Source organism: Gracilinanus agilis, chromosome 2, assembly GCF_016433145.1.
Source record: "Gracilinanus agilis isolate LMUSP501 chromosome 2, AgileGrace, whole genome shotgun sequence".
Lineage (NCBI taxonomy): Eukaryota > Metazoa > Chordata > Mammalia > Didelphimorphia > Didelphidae > Gracilinanus > Gracilinanus agilis.
The window spans coordinates 705,908,273-705,925,123 of NC_058131.1; positions in this window are offsets into that span (position 1 = coordinate 705,908,273).

Here is a 16,851-nt window from a genome sequence, read left to right on the forward strand (position 1 = left end):
GATGTTGCTTCTAGGCTTGAGGCCTGTTACCTGGTCTGCCTGCCGGCTTCACCCTGACCACTTGGCCAAGAGTCCGACTGGGGAAGGAGCTGGCCAGCAAGATCCAACCAGCTTCTGCTATGAGCCTCTCCATGAGCTCCTCGGCCCCAATGCTTCTCCCATTTGGTCCCCAAAACCAGACTTTCCCTCAGGAGGATGCGGTAGGCATTGGCTGGACAGAAACGCTTCCTCCGCTGGGCCTGTGGCCCCTCCAGAGAACAAAACCGCAACCTCCTCTCCCCTGCCAGGTCCCTCTTTGCTAGTGAACTTCTTTCGGGTGGGGGAAGGCGAATGAACGCATGGAGTGATCCCCGCAGGAATGGCATCAAAGCTCATTCTGAGAGCTCAGCTCCGGGCTGGCAGGAAGGTGTCGTCTTCCTGGAATAGCATCACTGGTCTGATGGGGCATGTGGCCCAGTTGCCCTCCCCCTTCCCCATCTATCCAGGAGCTATAGCCCTGAGGGAGAGCCGCCAGGAAGTCCCGGGTGGGGCTGAGAATGGGTCCAGGCAGGGCCCTCCTTTCCCCAATTGAGAGGGAAATCGCTAGCCTCTGGGCCTTTAGGTTTAAGAGTGGACAAGGCAGGACCCAAGGCCAAGGTTGGGGGTATTTGGCCTCGAGGTCATTGCGGGGGTGGGGAGAAGGGGAGCACTGGGATCTTTTCAGAAAGCACTAGTTGACTCTCAAGCAAAGGCAGAAAAAGCCATCTGGCTCATTGTGCATGCTCCATAGACACTGCTTTTCCCAATACTCAAATTGTCTCTCCTAGATCTGTTTTCTAGGTCAGCTGTTTTTTCATTCCTTTGATTCTACTTTATTGTTTGATTTCTCATGAAATCATTCGTTTCTAGATGGTCATTTCTGATTGGTAAGGCTTGGTTTTCCTATCAGTTTTTGGTTCTCCTTTTTCAGTTGGCCCATTTCTTCTTGCATCACTTTAATTTCTCTTCCCCACTTTTCCTCTACCTCTAATAATTGGTTTTTGAAGTCTTTTTTGAGCTCTTCCAGAATCTGTGTTAAATCCATATTTTTCTTTTGGACTTTGGGTATGTTTCCTTTGCTTTCCTTTTTCCCTTCTGTGTCTGCACCTTGCTCTTTTTCTCCATAAAAAGTCTTTAGTTAGGTGTTTTTTTGGTTGTTTGCTCTTTTTTCCTATCTAATTATAGGTAGGCTTTGTTTTCCTGGGAGTTGGGGTACCCTGGTAAACTTCAGTCCTCCTTTGATGTTATTTTCAGCTTATTTCTAGTTTATTTAATGGTCTGCAGGCTGAGAGCTCTGAGAACCTCCTCCCCCTGCTGATTCAGTTGACCCTTGAGATGCTGATAGCTTAAAGGCTTTCCTCAGGTTTGGGCATAAGCTTTTGATCTCAGTCTGAATTTGATCAGGTCAGGTGCTGATCAGATTCTAACCCCAGGCTTAGGCTCATGTTTTTGGTCTCACTGTTTTCTTGATTCAATCAGGCACACCCTTGATTGCCCTGTCCTGGAACTCCACCCTTAGGTTTGGGGCAAAAAGAAGGGGGGGATCTCCCCCCTGAGAACTGTGTCCTCACCCCAGGCCAAGATTGGGATTCCTGGCTTCACTCCTGGCCCATGCAGATCAGCCCCCTTTGGCCCAGATTGCCCTGGGCTGGGACTTCTCTACAGGTTTGCAATTTTCAAGAGGTGTTAGTTGGCTTGGACCTCTATTTGCCTGGCAGGATCTCAGGGTCTGACTTAGCTTGGGATTAAGTTCAGAACCTGTGAGAGCAGATGTGTGGGGCTGTGTGGGGTGTATTTTGCTCTTGCCTAGCTCCTCACTTGCTAATGTGTCTCCTGCTAGCTCCACTCCCCAGATGATGTCTGTCTACCTTTTGGGTTTTTCATTTTTTGAAGGTTGTCTCCCTCGGTCTCTGACGGTTCTTTCACTCCTGTATTCATTTTGTGGCGATATTTTAATCTTGGTTGGAGAAGATTTTCGTGGTGAAACAGAATGCTGCTGCCCTGGTTACTCCTCCATCTTCGACACTACTTTTCCCTCTTGGCTGGGAAAGTTTTCACAGCTGACTTCAGCATCTCTCAATGGTTCCTCTGTGAAGGAGCCAAGAGGGGCCTTTCGAGCAGGGTGGCCAGCTGCGGCCTCCCAGCCAGGCCTCAGAGGCCTGCCTTTGTCTCTGCCCCTCAGAGCTGAGGCCCAGAGCCCCGGCCCGGGACAACTCGGGGCTGGAGCTGGGGCCGGATGCGGACTCTGCCTCTGAGGACACACACAGCCAGACAAAGGCTGAGCTTGTTCCTCTGTCCTTTCTTGGGCCTCCCCATCCCCCACCCCCACACATGGCTGGCGGCCTCCGTTGGGCCCCTGAGCACCCCCGTCGCCTAGGGCTGCCTGTCCCAACTGGGTCCCAGGTGTGACCCTTCAGAAAGAGGAGAGCCGGGAGTAGTTCAGGGCCTAAAGGCAAACAGAGACCGGGACATGGGAGCGCCGCTGGCTTCTTTTCTGGGCCAGAGGTCCAGTTCCATGCCTGCCTCGGCACCTTCCAGCCTGGGTGATCTGGGCCTCTGGGGCTCAGGCTGGAGAAAAGGTCCCCGGGCCCTTCCACTCTGAAATCTGAACTTGTGGGTTTGGGCCCATGAGTAGCCGGAAGGGAAGCGGAAACAGATGGGGAAACTGAGGCCCAGGGAGGGAGGGGCCCGACAACACACAAGCACACAGGATTTGCACCCAGGTCTCAACTCCAAGCCAGGTTCTCTGTTCACAGTAGCGGGTGGCCCCCGAGCCATCTTGCCCTACAAGTTCTGGTTAGTCTGAGACGGGAGCAATTTGGCGGTAATCCGGGCTGGGGAGGTGACCAGCCTCGGCATCCCTCCCCATTCGGCGGCACACGCACAGGCCGGCACCCTGGGACGCTTGCTGGGGGGCCGGCAGGACATCTCCAGGTGCCCTGGCCAGAGCCCTCACTCCGCTCCGAGGGCAGATCCCGGCCAAAGGCCCACCCAGAGACTCCCCCAGCGCAGCCCCTGAGGCAGCCAGGCAAGCCCACAGCCAGCCACCACCTTCCCGGCCCTTAAAATGGGTCTGCAGGGTCCTCAGTGGGCAGCGCACCAGGCTGGGAGGCCAGATCGGCCTCAGACACTTCCCCACTGGGTGACCCTGGCCGAGTCCCTGAACACAGAACCCTGCTGCTGTAAGAGGGAGATTTAAGGTATTTATATATATATATATATTTTTTTTTTTCTTCATTTATTTATTTATTTATTTAAGGTGTGGCCGCCAGGAATCAACAATTCAGATTGATTCTGTAATTAAATTAGACCCATGTCAGGACTGGGTTTAAGGTAGTTTATTTACAGTTAGGAAGGTAAAAGGTAGGGAAATAGAGAGAGGGAGAGGCTAGTCCAGGCCTGCAGAGGCCTGGATGGAGAGAGAAGGTTAGAAAGCTAAATAAATGAGGCTACAAGCCACAAGGCCCAGCAATCAGGTAGGCTGGAGCCTACTTAAGGCAGAGTTTGGAAACGCCCAGCTAGGCCCAAGGAAGTCAGCCTAACTCACCCACGTGACCATGCTGAGTGGAAGCAGCCCCAGGTCTCCTCCGAGATCCGTCAGCGCCAAGTTCAAGGCCGGAACTCCTCCACAGGAAGACACCAACATACTTGAAGAGATCGTGTCTCTCGTCACTTCCTGGGGGTCCACCTCTAATTCGAGTGGACAAATGGCAGCCTCTACACTGATTTGGACTGCCCAAAGGGCCATCCCTTGTTCTTGATTTGTTACTTGTCACGTGTGGGTAACTCGTCCCCCTCCCACTAAGGGAGGTGGGAATGACATCATCTCTATGCCTAGGGTGAGTAGAGTTTTACTATGACTGGGCTTGAGCTAATTCCATTTACACACTGCCCTGCCTTATCGGCTCTTTTGCCTTGGAGCCAACACACAGTATGGACTCCAAGATGGAGGAGGTGCTTTAAAAAATGGGCAAAGCCCCATTCCTCCCACCCCTCATCTGATTATTCACTCATTTGTTACAGCAAAATCCCCCACTGGCAGCCCCTCCCCTCCCCCACCAGTGACCCCGCAGAACTTTCTCTGGATAAGAGGGTCATTCTTCAAACAGGCTTTGTCCTTGGGGCTCCAGTTGGTGCACCTTCGTGTTCCCGAGTTTTTTAATGAACTTCCACGGCATTTCCTATGGCGAAATAGTGCTGCCCCAGGGAGCCACAGCTCGGTCAGCTGCTCCCCATGCACGGGCCTCCCCTCCATTTCTGCTCTTTGCCCCCCACAAGGAGAGCAGCCAGAAATAGTGTAGAACACACCGGCCTTCCTTTGGCTCTGATCCTTTTGGGGAGCGTCTCAAGGCCAAAGGATTTATTCTGATTTGATAGCACTCTGGGCATCATTCCACATCTTTCTCCAAAATGATTGGATGAGTTCACAGTAACACCAACCATGTAAGAGTGTCCCCCATTTTCCCACATCTCCAACATTTGTCCTTTTGGCGGAACTGATGTCTGTGAAATAATATCTCGGAGTTGTTTTAATTTGCATTTCCCCGATCAATAATGATTTAGAGCATTTTTCATATAGTTTTACACATATACATATATACATTAATGACAGAGTTTTGATTTATTCATCTGAAAAGACTGCCTATTCCTATCTTTTGATCATCTGTCCATTGGGGAATGGTTCATATTCTTACAAATTGGACAGTTTTCTATATATTTTGGATAGGAGAGTTCTATCTGAGAAACTATATTTCCCCACCCCACCCCATCTTCTATTTTCCTTTTCATCTTGACTAGATTCATTATTTGTACAAAATCTTTTTAATTTAATGTCACCACAGTGATGCATTTTCTATCTCACGATGCTATTTCTTGTTTATTCATAAGTTCTTCTCTTATCCATAAACCTGAAAGGTAATATGTTCCATGTGCTTCTAATTTGATCATGATATCCTTCTTCATGCCTGGCCACGTATCCACTTTGATCTTATCTTGGTGATTGCTGTAAGATATTGGTCTACATCTCATTTTTGCCAGACTGTCTTCCAGTTTTTCCAACAATTTTTACCAAATAATGAGTTCTTATCCCCAAAACTTAGGCCTATGCTATTGTCAAATACAAGGTTTCTGTAATCTTTTACTATTTGTTGTACTTCTGTTCTGTTCCACTGATCTACTTTTCTTTGTCTTAGCCAGTACCAGATAATTTTGATAATTGCTGCTTTATAATATAGTTTAAAATCTGGTGCCGTTAGAGCTCCTTCCTTATATTTTTTTCATGAATTCCTTTGATATTCTCGACCTTTCGTTCTTCCAAATAATTTTATTATTTTTTCTAACTCAATAAAATACTTTTTTGGTCATTTAATCGGGATGCCGTCATCAGGAAGATTAGGTGGGGCTGATTGTCATTTTAATTATAGATTGGCTCTGCCCACTCACAAATAATTAATATTTCTCCAATTATTTAAATCTGATATATAAAAAGTGTTCTATAAGTATGTTCATGTAGTTCCTGGGTTTATTTTGGCAAGGTAAACTCATCCTCTGTTTTAGAGGATAATTAAATCCATGGAAGCAGAGAGGAATCTTTGAAAACACAGGATTGGAATTCAGGACCAAGAGATTGTCCCCTCTACTTCTCTGGGGCTTTTGACAAACTCCAGGGTAAGTGAAGCTTCTCATTCAGATGGGGTTGTTTTGCCTTCTAGAATCTTTCGTCGTCGTCTCTACTTGTCCTTGGCCAGCGCTGGTCCGGGTCACCTTTATGCAGATTTCGTCTGAACAGTTCCAGGCCTGCCCCCATCCCTAAGTGACTTGGGGTAACTCCCTGTAGGTCTCTGAGCCTCAGTTTCTTTATCTGTAAAATAAGGAGGCTGGACTCTGGGCCTCTGAGGTCCCTTCCAGACAGAGCCCTTGGTATACTGAACGTTTTCATAGCTGAGCCCCTTCGATCTCCAAAGCAGACTCCGTGGCTAGTGTGATGCTCCCCAGTCCTTAACTATCATGAAGGAGGTGCTGCTGCCCGCTAAGATGGCGACAGCCAACGGGAACATCCACAGAGACCAGCCGCTTGAGGGGAGCATGGAGAGATCTTTGGGCCTTGAGGGGACGAAGGAGACCCTGGACTCCCAGCCAACACAGAGGCTCAGAAGAAGCCACTTCCTTACCTGGGAGAGGAGCCTCAGCAAACTCTTTCCCGTCGCCATCCTCCCCCCAAATGCAATGGACACAAAAGACCATCATAAAATGTCGACAGAAAGCAAACCCATTTTCCCAGGCAAACAGTTAGCCGAAATGAGAACCTGCCAGAAACCAGCCCAAGAGGGATGAAGCTCTTTGGCCGAGAGCAAGACTGGATCTTGGCTCCACTAAGAGAGACGCCTCGATCTCTCCCAAGCCGGGAAGTCAGAGCCATGTGGAGGACTTGCTTTTTCCTACACAAGAGAATCTCTTCCTCCTCCCTGGACCTGGTCCCCAAGAGGGTCTGCAACAGAAGAGTCTCTCAAGGAAGGAATGGGGCCTCCCTCTTCTTGGAAGCTCTCCAGCCATGTCCACCCCCAAGCAGACACGTGGAATCTGGCCATGGCTCCCTCCCCGTCCGGGAACTCTCGTGCAACATGCTCCAGGCTTAATTAGAAACCTGGTTTTACACATAAAATATAATTATATTATGATTATTTGTATAAATTATAAATAATATTAACATGGAGTAGATTATAAATTGTTGCAGTCATGCCTGACTCTTCATGATCTCATTTTCTTGAAAAAGATACTGGAGTGATTTGCCATTTCCTTCTCTGGATCATTGTACAGATGGGGGAACTGCAGCAAACGGATAAGTGACTTGCCCAAGGTCACACAGCTAATAAGCATCTGAGTCTTCCTGATGTCAGGCCCAGCACTCTATCCACTGTTCTACCTAGATTATACATAATACTGTGGAAATTATATCTATAACGTGTAGCTAAATGACACATAACCAAATTTAATAAATATATAAGTGGTACTTCTAACAATATAAGTATTATAACGATGTTTTATAATATACAATATGTGAATAAATTAATACTAATGAGTTATTTTGTCCATTTTACAGATAAGCAAACTAGGGCCGAGACAGCCTAAGTTGGCAGCCCAATGTCACCCAGCTAGCCCAGTACCAGAGGTTGTATTTGTCATCTAACAGGCTCTCCTAGCTCTTTAAATGAAGAGTAGGAAATATCACCCCTGAACACCGCCCCCTCAAAGTTCAGCCCCTTCCAGGCCTACAATTTCAAGAAATGCTAAAGTAGGGAGAAGCAGCCAGTCCTGCCTAGGGCTTCTTCACACCTGCTATGAATGAAAACTCCACAATTTAATTCAATCAAACAGTATTAATTCCTACCAGGTAAAGGTAAGACATATCTCTGAAGAAAGGAATGAAGGAAACAGGCATTTATTAAGCACCTCCTATGCACCAGGCACTGAGCTAAGGGCTGTTGTTCCTATTTTACAGATGAGGAAAACTGAGTCAGACAAGGGTTAGTTACCCCAGGTCACACAGCTAGTGCCTGAGGCAGGATTTGAACTCAGGGCTTCCTGACTCTAGTACAGTATGAGTGCTTTCTCCAAGCTCCTCTCTGGAAAAGAAACAAAATATAGGAGAGTCTTGGCCATAGAAATGCCAGATTGGAGTTTTGGACAATAAGTAGAAGAGGGGATTGAGAGGAGGGGCATTTCTAAGGTATCTAACGGACTCCAGATAGACATGTACGTTAAAGGGGCTCGTCAATATTTGGGTAATCGTATTTTAGGGCCATTGGTTTCTATCGTCATCCTATTATTTAGTTGTATGAATTTAAAGGCACTCTTCCAAGAAGGGGTCCAAAGGCTTCTCTAGATTGCCACAGTGGACCTTGGTAGAAAAGAAGCCGAGGGCCCATAAGCTAAGTGTTTGCAGCTAGAACCAGAATTCAAAGGTCTCGTGAAAACCCTCCCTTTGGTCTGGACTGTGGCCATGTCACCTTGGCCATTCCTGGATTTGATAATCTTAGCGGTCCCTTCCATCCCTAGATCTCCTGAGCCTAAGGAAGCAGTGGGGTGGAGTGGATTCAGAGCCATAATACCCTTCCCCCTCAGTTCTACCACACACACACACACACACACACACACACACACACACACACACATTCTAGGTGTTTTGGGGTCAGAATGTTCTCCAGAGCTCACAGATTCCTCCCAATGTGTTCTCTTCACCAGTTGCCCAGATGACATATTAAGTTCATAACTAAGGCAATTTTATTAAACAGCAATGCAGATAAACTAAGGCTAGAACCTTTTGCCCTTAAACTTTGAACTTAATTTCCCACAAATCCACCCTCGCCAAGAAGTGGTCCTTTACAGGAATTATGTGTTGGACAAGCAGAGGGAACACGTAGGCATTTACCCAGAGAAAGGAAGCACAAAATCAGTGTAAGGGACAGCTCACACCTCCAAGGCTGCCAAGCTGCTGAAGTTATTATTTTTTTTATTCTTCCCCTCCCCTCCAAGTTGTTGCTCCCCACTGAGGGCTGCTTTTCTCTTCATCTGGTGTCAGCTCTGGTTATTTTCAGGATGAAGAGCATGAATGCCTCTACTGTCCTTTTCAGCTCATTCAGCAGTTCCTTTCTCCACCTTCACCATCTACTGTGCTGTGCTGTGATTAGGAAGCCTCTCCTCTAGTGACTCAGCCAGTCCTAACTGAGGTAATGCATCCCCAGCTTCTCAAATGGAATAATGAGACTTCCTCTTTCAGGGAAGGCTGAAGCTATCCTCAACCAACCTCCCCAGCTAATATTTATGACATGAAGCCTTTCTCAGTCTTCTTATCCAGGTTGTAATAAGAGGTACAGAGACTAACATCAGGTCTGTCCATCTTAGAACTATTTTGTTAGCTGCTTCTCTTAAAAAATTTCTCTGAAATGTTCTTTAACTTGATTGTGTTGCCCTCCACTGTCTCCCCTCGGTTCAACTGTCACCTAATTTATAGTCAGACATCCACTGTAATCCCAAGGGTTCATACTCCCTGGATAAGGTAAATTCCCCAAGGCTCTCCTTTCTCAAACAAAAAAAAGGGAGTAAGAGACATTCTGGTGGGCAAGTAGATAGCTCAATGAATTGAGGAGGCCTGGAGATGAGAGGTCCTGGGTTCAAATATTTCCTAGCTGTAGGAAGTGACCCTTGGTAAGTCACTGCCTAACTCCTTTCTGCCTTAGAACCAATACATAGTACTGATTCTAAGATGGAAAATAATGGTTTAAAAAAAAAAAAGAAAGAAATGGACTTCTAGCAGCAATGCAATGACTCAGGACAATTCTGAGGGACTTATGAGAAAGAACCAACACATTCAGAGGAAGAACTGTGGGAGTAGAAATGCAGAAAAAAAACATCAGATTGATCACATGCTTTGATGGGGATATGATTGGGGATGTTGACTTTAAATGATCATTCTATTGCAAATATTAATAATATGGAAATAGGTTTTGAACAGTGATACACGTAAAACCCAGTGGAATTGCTTGTCAGCTCCAGGAGGAGGAAGGGAGGCGAGGAGGGAAAGAACGTGAATCATGTAACCATGGAAAAATATCCTTATTTAATTAAATGAAAATTTTTTAAAAAGAGACATTCTGGGAGGAAAACTAGCCTAATTTCAACCTAGAAAACTTCCTGTTCTATACAAATAGTCTTAGCTGCCCTGGCTAGGGGATTCTCTGCCTCCATCTTTGACCTCTACAGCTAAAAGCTATAGATGAATTTGCTTATATTTTTAGCAAAGCATTGAGTGCAACAACCCATGTTATTCTCATGGAAAATATATAGAGATGGACGAGATCTGGAACTGGTTGAATGGCCCACCGCAGAACGAAGTCACTAGTAACGCTATATTTAGTTTGAAGACGTCTAGGGCTGACTGCTCCGCCCTTGATAGAAATACAGGTTGCGTGTTCATCAAATGTGCTGATGGGCAGAAAGTTGGGAGTCGTGTGGCCCACTGGATGACAGAATCAGGATCCCAAAGTCTCTTGGCAGTCTGGAATATTGGGCTGGATCTACCAAGAGGAAATTTAATACAAACTAATACCAACTCTTTCACTTGGGTTCCAGAATCATCAGCTTCGCACGTACACGAGAAGGAAGCCATCGTCTGTCGGGAACGGCTCTATGTGTTCCCATCGATTTGCATCCATTGGGACGTGTCAGCGAAGAACATAAACGGAACCTCGGGTTACCCCGAGAAGCAGACGGTCCAGAACTAGAGAGGGGACCGGGAATGGAAGGCAACCAGAATGATGACTGCTTTCTCGTTCATTCCATAGGAAGAGAAGAATGAGGAGGAATGAGAGGTGTTTTAAGGATATTTCCAGATATCGGGTAGAAGAAGTATCTGATTTGTTCTGCCTGCTGTCTCTTGCCCTCGGTTGGCCAAATTGGTTTGTCCAGGGGGCTCTAAGGCTCCTTCCAGCTGTAAAGGGGACTCCCATCCCCTCTCGGCCCCATAGTTTCTTCATATCTACAACGGAGTTTAAAATAGCTAGAATTGAGTGTCTTAACGTTTGCAAAGCGCTTTACGCAGATGATCTCATTTTCATTCATCGACGGACAGAAATTATTTTTTCCCTCCCTTCTCTGTTCCTGTTTTGTGGGGAGTGAAGTGGGGGGGGAGCAAAGCGAACCAAGCCCCCCGGCAGGTCTCCTCCTGCAACCCAAGTCCCTGGACACTGCCTGGGCCAGTTCTTAAGTCTTTCGAAGCTGGTTCTCGTCTCGTCTAATCCCCACAATGGTGCAGGGAGGTGCGCTGCCGTTATTATTCCCATAGCACAGATAAGGAAACTGAACCTGAGGGTGGTTCAATGACCCTCCAGGGTTCACACAGCTAGCCTGAAATCTGTGGGGCAGGATTTTAACTCGGGTCTTCCTGACTCCAGGTGGGGCAACTTCTCTGCTGCCTCACCAGCTGCCTGAGGAGGGGGATTTGTAGGCTGGAGTCATTCGTATTTCATAGAATCTACTGGAAAGAATGAGCAGGAACCCAGCCTCCTCTTTAGAGCTAAGCAAAGTGCTTCTCCTCCCAAGCTCAGGCAGGTGATGAGGGCCTGAGTGCCTACGAACAGATGCCAGGAAGTCCTGGGTTCAAATTCTATCACAGAAGAAGCTGGCCCTGGACAAGTCTCAATCTCTGCCTCAGTTTTCTCATCTGTAAAATGGGGATAACAACAAGCACTAACTTTACAGTAGGTGAGGACTCTCTGCAGTGCTAATTGCACAGCATTCGGCACAGAGCCTGGCACATAGCAGGCCTTTAATAAACCTCCTTTAGGGGTGGCAGAACTGACCCAGAAGATGGATGGGTGCCAGGCCATGCCCTTCCTACCCACGAGCAGGGCCTGGTGCCCCCCTAGGCCTCCTCTGGACCAGCCTGTGTCCTAAGCACAAGACCACGGCCCAGCTGGGTTAGGACTGACCACCAGATGGTGCTGCTGGACAAAAAGCAGTCCTCGCCCTGGACCAGCCACCATTGCTGCCAGCTCCAGCCACCATCTTCCTCTGGTTCTTTTACCTGCCATCTGAGACTCAAGACTGAGTACTTGTGCCCAGGCAGAAGGGCAGTCAGGGCTAGGGAGTTCAGTGACTTGCCCAGGGTCATACGGCTAGGAAGTGTCTGCAGCTACATTTGAACCCAGGACTTCCCATCCAAGCCCGAGAGCCCAGGAACCCCCAGCAGCAGTTCTAACAAGAATGCGTATGCGCGACCCCAAAGGCCTTTTTTGTACAGTCAAGTCACCCAGCAGCACCCGGGGCCCCTTCTGCGTCCAAAGAAACAGCCCCGCAGGGGCGCCAGAGGGGGCTGGCTGTGCCGTCCGTCTCCAGGGGCTCCCACTGGGGCTCATCCAATGGCCTCACTGCAGGCTCCCTCCTGGAAAGCTAATAGGGCGGCTTTCTTGGGACTCCCTGGGGGCCCCTGGGGTCGAAGCCCCGCTCTCCTGCGGCCGGGCGGAGCAGGGCTTGGGTGGCCCCCGGAAGCTGAAGACATCCCCGAAGGCTCTCCCGGGCCTCCCAGCTCCCCCACCGACCCAACGGCCATCTTGTACCAATGATTCTCGATCCTCTCTCCCGCCCTCTCTGGCTGCCTCCTGGACGTCTGGAACGGAACGAATCTCTTAGAACTCAGTAGGTCCAAGGCGGACCTCGTTATCTTTCCCGCCAAAACCTTCCCCCTGGCGGCCATCTTCCCGGCGGCTCAAGCGCAGCCTAGACGCTCCGCCGCGTCACCGTCCGGTGCCAGTCCCCATCCTCCCTCTGCTGACCTGCCAGTCTCTCGCAGGGCTGCCAAAGTGGCCGCCCTGAATGGATCCAGGCACGCCCCTGCCCTCGGGGGCAATTCCCGTATCACCTCCAGGACCACATAAGACGTCCTCCTCGGCCTTCCCCCTTCCACAGACCCTTCCGTGCAAGTGTTCCATGCCCAAGACCCGCCATCTTCCCCGGGGAACCGCGCAGGCTCTCCCTCTCCCCCACCTCCCCTCTGGCGCCTCCTTTCTTTAGCGGAACATAAGCGCGCCCTTGGGCCGGAAATGGCGATTGGCGGGTGCTAGAACAGCTGTGCCCTGCGGGGATCGTAAGCTGGAGGAAGTCCATTCTCCCATCACTGCCATCTTGCCTGGGCCACCAAAGACTCGACCGAAGGATCCTGGTGTTCCAACACCAGCCTGACGCACACTGACCTCGTGAGACAGAAGAGGAAGCGGGCAGAGGTGACGTGACTGGCCCAGGGTCACACAGCGCTACTAGGTTCTGAGGGGAGATTGGAACCCCAAGCAGCAGGGGACGAGTGTGCTCGGGTTGGAATAGATGAACTTGTAGGACGAGCATCAATCCCATGAGAGAAACCCTTCCCCAAAGCAAGGCCAAGGCCACTCTCCTTGGGGAGGGGGTGTTCTAAAGAGGTAGGAAAATGTTGATAATGGGGAGGAATAACAGGGCTAAAGGGTGATGGCTGAGTTAAGGAATGAATAGGCAGTCTTGGTATAGGGAGGAGTCACGGGGTGAGGTGAGGAGTGAAGGGATGAATGGGTTGTACATAGGAAGGGAAAGGAAGGAATGGGAGTACCGGAGGGGCTGCTCCAACAGGCTAAGCACAGAGGCTGGAGGCAGAGGGTACAGGCAGGAAATAAGGGGCTCTTCAGGCAGGGAAAGGGTTTCTCTTGTTAATTTCTAAAGCCCCTGGAGGAGGAGTCAAAAGGCTCCTCCTGGCCAATGAAACCGAATGTCTGCAGGAAGTCTGGCTGGGTACTTCCTGCCCAAGATGGATGCCTAGGTTTCCCTCAAGAAAATAAAAAGGAAAGTAATTTCTTCCCACTTCACCCTTTGCCTTAATATTCAACACAATGATTCACCAGAGGCTTTTGTACAGGTAACAAAGGGGACTTATGGATGGCAGGGATAGTTTGAGGGAGAGGGTTTCAGGGTTTGTAACTGCTGCTAGGGACAAAGCCAGTGTTGGGGGAAGGGTCACCCACAAGGGAGTCAGACTGAGGCTGGCTCTCCCAGTCACGAAGCATTCACTGCCCTGAAGTAAAGTATTTATCAGATCACTAACTAAGGGGGTGGCTTGATTTAAGGATGTCCTACTTGCCGACAGAAGCTAAACCCACAATGTCCAACCACCAAAACCACCCTTCCTCCCAGGGCCCAAAGGGAAATTCAGGGAAATAGTAGGGATGTAAATGGAGAGATCAGAGAGAGGTCCAGAGAAATCAGGCCAGGTACAAATGCCCCAAAGACCATGAGCACAGGCCAAGGCAAAAGCCAAAAAGCATAAAAAAATAAATTAAAAAAAAAAAAAAAGCCAAAAAGCAAAAGCCCCTCAGTTGGAGCTTCAGGACTATAGCATCAGGCTCCAACTGTCTTTCTGTGAACATTCTAAAACTTCTAACTGCCAGCTGTACAGCTGAATTTGCAAAAGCAAAAAGCTATTGCTGCAACCCTGCATTACAGGGGCAAGCTGACGGCTGGTGACTTAAGTCTTTCTTCTCTGTGGACACTTCTGGAGGTTTGCCTTTGGATTTCCGCTGAGGATCCCAAAGCCTCCTTTCCCCAAAGGTTCGTGGGTCCTTGGATCCTGGCGTGGCCGCTAATGGGATCTTAATGAGGTTGTCAGCCAGTCAGTAGAAGGGGGGGGGGGGGGAACAAAGCAATTCTCCTCTTCCCCTTCTCTGGGGCCCGTCTACCACTCAGCTGACTGCTCTGGGAATGCTCCATACAGGATCAGTGGTGTCTGATTATTTCAGCCAATCATAAGACATTTTCAGTCTTGTCTTCATCCAAGGACAAAAGCCCTTCACATTTTCCAAGCTGATCCCAGGATGGCCTCCACCACCAGCATGGGTGGATCTTTCTAGTTTGGTTAGGAAAGGGAAAAAGAAAGAATGGCTTTCCAGTTACCTACAGATTAGGGAGATGGGATGCTCTAAGGGGCAAATGCTGAAGAAGCCCAGTAAAGGGTTTGGGAGTTGCAAGGAAGCAGGCATCCTTCTTGGTCCTAGGCTGGAGCTGAGGAGAGCAGAGAAATATGCTGAAGTGACCCAGAATCCAGAGCTGGGAAGAAAGGGCTTCTAGCTTTCCAGTGAAGTTGCTCTCCTTTGAGAGAGCTGAAGGACCAGTATGGGCAGTTTGGGGCAGGACACAATGACGGTGGGCTTTTTAAGGGGAGTCAGGCTCACTAGGAAACCAAGTCACCGTTGGGTGACTGAGCCTTGTGCCTAACACAGCAGGAAGAGGGCTAGATTTGGATTTAGGAAACCTCTAATTGAGTCTCCTCTCAAACAACATCATCTTTCTGAGCACACCACTGCCTCGTCTGTAAAATGTGTAAGAATTAAAATTGGTTTGACTAAACATAAAAGTGATAAAAATGAGACTGTAGTCGCCATTTATAAAATATTAGCCTCTAAGTCAAAATGACTGTTAGCACCTTTTATTTACAACAAGGTAGGGATCGTGAAAGTGGGAAATATAGGAAGGAGACAAAGCCTGGTCTAGCCTACCAGCCTAAGTGCTGATCCAGTAAAGTCCGACTCAGCCCCAGGCAGTGGCTTCCCCAAGTCCCAAATCTCCTTGTGGATTTCCCAAGTAGTTCTCAGCCAGAAGTCCAGGTGGCGTATTCAGCCAGCGTTCCACCAACACAGAATGACTCCAACGAAAGTATCTCTTCAGCTCTACTCACTGATTCCGAATTCAAGGGAAGAGTCTCTCCAAAACCAATGAAGGAAAGAGCCCAGACCATGTTGGTCTCTTTTTTAATACCCTTTCCCCACATCATTTCTTGTCTCTCCCTCTCTTCACAGAAACCCACTGCAGCTTAGCTTTCAATTTGCTTAGCACTGCCCAGGGTAGAAGAATTTTAAGTTCATGATTGAGTTAAAGGTTGCTGATTATTAAATTAAATTAAAAGAGAGTTAATTCTATCTTCACAATTGAATCAATGAAGTCTGTAAGAGCACACAGGTAAATTGTGTCACTTCTGTTCAATAGGTGTTGCTTCACATGATCCTCCTCTTTGTCAATGAAATGTTTTTTTAAAGATTCTTTTTGTAAAAGAAAAAATGAGGAGGCTACATATACTTCCAGTGTTGCACGGTGGTTACACAAAGCACTCTACAAACCAAAACATGCTCTGCAAGTTATTGGACTAAATTCTGGGCCTTTTGTACTCAGATTTTAGGACTCATCTAATCCATGGTGAATTGTAAAGCTGTACAGAGCAACGGTAAAGAGAATGAAATTGACTTTTGTGGCAGTTAGAAGGTTCAGGATAGAGGCAGGCCTGGGGGGGGGGGGTTGGGGTTCAAATCTGACCTCAGAACTTCCTAGCTGTGTGACCCTGGGCAAGTCACTTAATCCCCATGGCCTATCCCTTACTGCTCTTCTGCCTTGGAACCAATACACAGTATTGATTCTAAGATGGAAGGTTAAAAAAGAAAAGAAGTCAACTTCTCTTTCAGACAGTGTAGGGGAGACAGGGCAGGGATGGACAGCAGACACTGGGGGGTGAGGAGCTTTGATGGGCAGCACATTGAGAAAGAAAGCCTTGTTTGATGGACTTTTAACAAGCTGCAGATAATAGCCCTTTTCTCGACCTTGATGCCCTTAGCTGTAAAACAGCAACAATAAACAGCACCTACTGTTGAGGTGACAGGGTTGAGAACCAATAAGATAACTTGTGAAAAGGACTATAAATGCTCTTAAGTAGCATTTGATTCTCTTGATCAAACTGAGTTTTTGACATCCAATCATCGACAACCTTCCCAGGGATTGGTGAGGCAAATTATGCTGTTTACAAAGGCCTCCCTAGATTGGCTTTTCGGTGTGGCATTTACAAGCTTCCTGAAAATATGGGTTTGCGAGTGGCCCCAAACTTCCCCCTCCAGGTGGCCCCATTTCTGATGCCATCTTGCCACACAGCTCGAGGCTGGTTCTTGGACTGTGGACACTGGACTGCTGGTGGCTATTCCTCAGCACCTTCCCAGCTTGGCAACAGGAGCTGCCAGACAGAGGAGAAACCCTGGACTCCCATCCTCAGCTTTTTGGGGGTCTTGGGATCCCACGTGCTCAAAATAGCCATCCAGACGGCAACGTTGGGACGATCGTGCCTCAGCCAAACTTACTTGGCTCACAGGGCTGTGCGGAGGCGGGGGAGGAAGATGATAACCTTCTTGAGGTCGCACATCCGCAAGCTTCAATGAGCTCCACCGAGGGTTCCCACATACCATCCGCCACGGACAAATGAGGTAACCTCTTGGGCTCAGTCAA